General features: G+C 45.9%; 1 pseudogene; it reads left to right on the top strand.

Annotated features, from left to right (window-relative positions):
- Positions 1 to 2,983: 2,983 nt before the first annotated feature.
- LOC147435457 (glutathione S-transferase U25 pseudogene) lies at positions 2,984 to 5,217 on the top strand (annotated as a pseudogene).
- Positions 5,218 to 6,585: the final 1,368 nt, after the last annotated feature.

Here is a 6,585-nt window from a genome sequence, read left to right as displayed (position 1 = left end):
TGTGTGTGCATGTGCGCGTGTGAGTAGTGCGCACGTTGCAACTTGCAAGAGCTGTCAGCAACTCGGTGAGCTCGAAGCCCTCGATGGTATGCATGGAACTCATGGAAGCTTGGAAGAGATCAGCTGCAAGACGTGCACTGCTGTCCGTATTCGTGTGTGTATGTGAAACGGGAGAGAGAGAGAGAGAGAGAGAGAGAGAGAGAGAGAGAGAGAGAGAGAGACGACCTGCTACAGTAGCTGCATGCAGTCCGTGCAGACAATGTGTGTTTATGCACGCTGCAAGAGCCGTTTTTCGTGCACACTGTGTGTGTGTGTGTGTGTGTGTGTGTGTGTGTGTGTGAGAGAGAGAGAGAGAGAGAGAGAGAGAGAGAGAGAGAGAGAGAGAGAGAGAGAGAGAGAGAGAGAGAGAGTAACTAGACTCTGGAGAGAGATAGAGAACTGAGAGAAGCGACTAGGGGCATTGTACACCACGCGTGTGCGCGCGTGTGTGTGTGTGTGTGTGTGTGTGTGTGTGTGTGTGTGTGAGAGAGAGAGAGAGAGAGAGAGAGAGAGAGAGAGAGAGAGAGAGAGAGAGAGAGAGAGTTCAGGAAAAATCACTTTTCCAAACTTACAAAATTCCTTTGCATGAGTTTTCCAGGAGGAAATTTTAGAAAAATAGGGGCATTTGTCGGGTTTTACCACGATTTTTCTCTATTTTGGGGCGGAATTTCTTCTTTTTTCCTTGCCCTCAACCAGTATTTTGAAATTGGAAACAACAGGCTATTAAGTTGAGACACATTTCTCCTGAACACTGAGAGAGTAGCTAACAAAATTCTCCAGGGTTCTTGGTGCATCCACGCAACATTGCAGCTTTTTGTCGCTCGCACCAGAGAGAGAGGAAGAAGAAAACTGTTTTAACGTCATAGGAAATTATCCACACACACACACACACAGAGCCCTCAAAACGAATTCCTTGGCTTCTCAATTGCTAGTGCAATGTTGTAATTCGCCATGGCCACATTGACGCTCAAGGTTCTCAACCGATGGTACAACATGTTTGGCCTGCGGGTCCTCATTGCCCTTAATTATGAAAAGGGGGTAAAATAAGAGTACATGGAGGAAGACCTTCAAAACAAGAGTCAGTTCTTGCTTCAGGTTATCCCCATCCACAAGAAGATCCCTATGCTCATCCACAACGGCAACCCTGTTTGCGAGTCTTTGATCGTTCTGCAATAAATTGAAGAAGTTTGACCCTCTCCCGATCATGTATCCCTTCTTTCTGACAATAAATACCAAAGTGCAATCTCCCCTACTCTTGGGCAGACTTTGTTGACAAGAAGCTCTACAAAGAGTGTTTGTTTCTCCTTCTTCTGCTGCACGTGCTCATAATATTTAGTACTATCTTGCAGGCTGCAATTGATGTCCATCATCCATGTTCGCTTAGTGTGTGTGACACAGTGACACTGTGACAGTGTGTGTGAGAGAGAGAAACTGGAGAGAGAGAGAGAGAGAGAGAGAGAGAGAGAGAGAGAGAGAGAGAGAGAGAGAGAGAGAGAGAGAGAGAGAGAGAGAGAGAAATGATGATGCAATAGCACGATATGATGTTCGTCCGATGTACCTGCAGAGCATGTGTGTACTGTCACTTCTGTGTGTGTGTGCATGCACGACACTGCAATAGTTATTGGCGAGCTCGATATTCGTAATTTCGTACCTGCAGAGCGTGTGCGCAGTGCGCACGCTGCAACTTGCAAGAGCTGCCGGCAACTCGGTGAGCTCGAAGCCCTCGATGATATGCATGGAACTCATGGAAGCTTTGAAGAGATCAACTGCAAGATGTGCACTGCTGTCCGTATTCGTGTGTGTATGCGAAACGAGAGAGAGAGAGAGAGAGAGAGAGAGAGAGAGAGAGAGAGAGAGAGAGAGAGAGAGAGAGAGAGAGAGAGAGAGAGAGAGAGAGAGAGAGAGAGAGAGAGAGAGAGAGAGAGACCTGCTAATTAGCTGCATGCAATCCGTGCACATAGTGTGTGTTTATGCACGCTGTAGGAGCCGTTTTTCTTGCACACAGTGTGTGTGTGTGTGTGTGTGTGTGTGTGTGAGAGAGAGAGAGAGAGAGAGAGAGAGAGAGAGAGAGAGAGAGAGAGAGAGAGAGAGAGAGAGAGAGAGAGAGAGAGAGAGAGAGAGAGAGAGAGAGAGAGAGAGGAGAGAGTCAGAGTCAGAGAGAGAGAGAGAGAGAGAGAGAGAGAGAGAGAGAGAGAGAGAGAGAGAGAGAGAGAGAGAGGGAGAGAGTCAGAGTCAGAGAGAGAGAGAGAGAGAGAGAGGGAGAGAGAGAGAGAGAGAGAGAGAGACTAGCTAGACTTTGGAGAGAGACAGAGAACTGAGAGAAGCGACTAGGGTATTGTACACCACGCGCACGTGCACGCGCATGTGTTTGTGTGTGTGTGTGTGTGTGTGTGTGTGTGTGTGAGAGAGAGAGAGAGAGAGAGAGAGAGAGAGAGAGAGAGAGAGAGAGAGAGAGAGAGAGAGAGAGAGAGAGAGTTCATGAAAAATCACTTTTCTAAACATACAAGATTCCTTTCCTTGAGGTTGGTAGGAGGAAATTTTAGAAAATTAGGGGCATTTGCCGGGTTTTACCACTATTTTTTTCTATTTTGGGGTGGAATTTCTTCTTTTGCCCTTGCCCTCAACCAGTATTTCTGAAATTGGAAACGACACGCTATTAAGTTGAGACACATTTTTCCCGAACACTGAGAGAGTAGCTTACAAAATTCTCCAGGGCTCTTGGCGCATCCACGCAACATTGCAGCTTTTCGTTGCTCGCACCAAAGAGAGAGGAAGAAGAAAATTGTTTTAACGTCATAGGAAATTATCCACAGAGAGAGAGAGAGAGAGAGAGAGAGAGAGAGAGAGAGAGAGAGAGAGAGAGAGAGAGAGAGAGAGAGAGAGAGAGAGCCCTCAAAACGAATTCTTTGGCTTCTCAATTGCTGGTGCAGTGTTGTAATTCGCCATGGCCACATTGACGCTCAAGGTTCTCCACCGATGGTCCAACATGTTTGGCCTGCGGGTCCTCATTGCCCTTAATTATGAAAAGGGGGTAAAATAAGAGTACATAGAGGAAGACCTTCAAAACAAGAGTGAGTTCTTGCTTTAGGTTAACCCCATCCACAAGAAGATCCCTATGCTCATCCAAAACGGCAACCCTGTTTGTGAGTCTTTGGTCGTTTTGCAATACATTGAAGAAGTTTGACCCTCTCCTGGTCATGTATCCCTTCTTTCTGACAATAAATACCACAGTGCAATCGCCCCTACTCTTGGGCAGACTTTGTTGACAAGAAGCTCTACAACGCTTGTCATAATAATCAATATCTAATTCTCCTAAATGATTTTCTCATATTAAACTGATCATTTAATGTGGGGAAGTGCCAGGGGAGAAAAAGCTAGAATATTGGTTAAGCTAGCAGACCGACCATTGTAGGGGTCCAAAGGAGGGAAAATAGGGATCCAAAAGGGGGGCCATCTGCAAAAGAGCCATGTGCAACAATGGGCTAAAAAGACCCTAAGGTTCAGCCCATTAAGACTTCCAAAATGCTAAGGTTCCAAAATTCAAAGGTTGTGTCCAAAGGTCAACCCTAGGGGAAATTGGATGCTTTGTGTGTGACCAAAAAGTCTTTTCAAATCCCTACATAGGAGGGGGCGAGCCTTGGGAGTAGGGGATGAGAGAGAAAGTCACACACACACACAGGCTCCCTTTACACAAAGGGAATGAGGGACACATGTCAGCTCCCTAGGCCAGATGCCCACAAGGTGTACCCAATTCCTATTGGATGGCCTTGGAGGTGGACCAATGAGAATTAGGCTAGAGTAAATCTAGTTTAATTAATTCAAAAACACTTAATAAAAGAACCAATGAGAATTAAGTCCTCTAGAAGACTATTGGACAGTCTCCCAAGGGGTCCAATGAGCATTGAGGAGCCCAATGGCTTGCCTGATTCCTATTGGCCAGGAGGCAAAGGGGTCCAATGAGAGTTTAGTTTAATTATTAAATTACCTAAAGCTCTCACAAAAGGGGAAAGGGGGACACATGTCTGAAGGCTATCACTTATGCTGCTTAATTGTGATAGGCTAGCCTTGGGGAGGTCCAATGGGGAGCCTACAAGAGCAAATAGCAAGAGGGCTCACCCAAGAGAGAGAGAGGGGGCTGATTTTTGCAAGGCATTATCACACATACACTCACACAATCTCATGTGTGAAGAAAGAGAAGACTATCTCTTCCCAAGCTTTAATGGAGAGCTCATCACCTACTCCAAGCTTGTGAGATAGAAGCTTACATCGACACACTCTTGGCATGTGGATGCAAATCCAACCAAGAGCCAAGCTTCAATGCATGCTCATCTCCTCTACCATGCTAATTACTAAGCTAAGCTATGCTAATATGAGTGATTATGTGAGGAGATGTACATCTTTCTCGTAAGATACTCCTTCTTCCTCTCAATCTACTCTCATACCCTGCTAGCTCTCACCATCTTCGAAGGTGTGTGAGGTCTTGGGTCTGAGACCGGGGATAATTGATGTTGTGTTTGCTAAGTGTTTTGCTTAGTGCATGAAGCTTTCATCTTCATTGCACTAGCTAGTCTTGAAGGAACACAAAGAATTGTATTGTACAATGTCTCTCTTGATGGGAGAAACCATAATACAAAGCCTTTTGGAGGGGGGACTGGCTCCATGCAAATCCGGTCCTCAACTGTTGTCAATAGCTTAATTTCTCTCTCTTTTGAAAGTATTGTTGATGCTATTTAACTAGGTGTTATGCTTTTTGTTGCTCTCTCCACCCAGGCACTCTTGTAATTCTCATTAGGAATCTATTCTAATGAAATGCCCACTATGTTCATGCTAATTTCCGCTACACATAAGTTTTTAGACCATTAAATGTTACACGCTAGAGCGCGGATTGTTCAAAGCTTCCAAGGAGAGAAGATAGGGCGAGGCCGGAAGGACTTCGTAGAGGCGCTCGAGACATTGGATGGAGCTCTCCATGATGTGTTTGCTGGAGGTCGATTTTTTGGAGGGTAGAGAATAGGGTATGCGGACATTGCATTGGCCCCCTTGCTCTGCCTTATGAGGCGTTGGGGGAGTTCAAGATCTGGGAAGCTGCTAGGTGCCCCCATTTGATAGTGGAAGGAGACTGTATTGGAGTGGCCACGTGTGAAGGAGGCATACCAAAAGAGGCTTCATGCACCTTAATCTTAATTAGCCCAATATATATATATATATATATATATATATATATATATATATATATATATATAATATATATATATATATATATATATATATTGTAACGTACTGTTACAGGAGAGAGACTAGACCAAAACTAGACCTCCAATTCATTAATCCGTCATCTCTCTTATAGCAAGAGAGGTTGGTTACATATGCCAAGAACCTACTAGTGTCCTCCCACACTAGGTGGTCGGACATACCTACAAGACCCACACACCACACCTCCCCCCTTAGGGAGAAAAAGATGGACATCTTTTTACAAGTTTGGACTGGGAAGGGACTCGACAGGAAGGGATCAACTCCAACGCCTCATCCGGGGGGAGTGATCATACAACAACTTAGGGGCTAAGGACTGAGCTTGGGGAGTGGACTCGACTAGAGAGAGAACATCATCATGCCGAACACATCAAGGCATGGAACGCGTACGTCTCACTTATGCAAACATTAGGTCTCTATCCCAATGAAATGGACAAAACGAGGAAGGACTGACTGAGGCTGACTGAGGATTGGGTGCGAAATTTTTGCGACATGCATCCCTTCCCGAAGGAGCTTGGTGTGATGGTAACGGTTATTCAATAAAAACTAGATTGCGAAAGGAACCAAAGATGAAAAGACTACCACTAAACACAATGAAAAGTTGAGCTTCACGATTGACACTCTGCTTCATGACCAGCAAGACTAGAAGATCAGGTACCTCTGCAACAGTCAAGGTGTAGCAACTCCCGTCTTTTAGAGCATGCTCAAAACAAGAACATTTGAAAACCAACGGCAAACTGCAAAATATCCCAAGAGAATCGGTTGTGTAGAGCATGTTCAGTGTAGGTTGTCGCAGGAAAACACTCGCCAAAATCCAAATGCATTAACAAGCTAGCCACTGCTTTGATGGGACTGTCTTGTAGGCGTGATCCCGAAAGCTCCATGAGAGAGGGTTCTTGCAATAAAAGGGGCTGAACATGCCAGGGCTGTAACCGTCCATCTTTCTTGCACCACTAGCCTTGGGAGGCGTCCTAGTCCCCCACGTGCACCTTGATGGCCCTCGTCTTCAACAACACCTCGCACACGTCACCTTCTATGCGCTCTCGCCCCAGCTCCTTCATTGTTTGCACTCGGTGTGCGTCCTCCACAGCTCTCTGTAGCTCATGCAACTTCACTCGAGAAGCGAAGGGCGGAAATGTGACGAGGGCTTGAGCTGCAATAGGGCTGCCTCCTCTTGCAATTGGCTGGAAGGAAGTTGAAGGTTCGTTCATACAGTGGTCTGGAAACCCTTCGTAAGGGAGGAGGAGCATTGGCGACCTTTGCTACACAGGTTAGCACAAGACCTTGGCGTGCCGG

The sequence above is a fragment of the Adiantum capillus-veneris genome, chromosome 18 (genome assembly GCF_014529385.1).
Source record: "Adiantum capillus-veneris isolate H3 chromosome 18, ASM1452938v2, whole genome shotgun sequence".
NCBI classification, from domain to species: domain Eukaryota; kingdom Viridiplantae; phylum Streptophyta; class Polypodiopsida; order Polypodiales; family Pteridaceae; genus Adiantum; species Adiantum capillus-veneris.
Note: the sequence above shows the minus strand (reverse complement) of the source record. Positions and strands in the feature narration are given on the sequence as shown.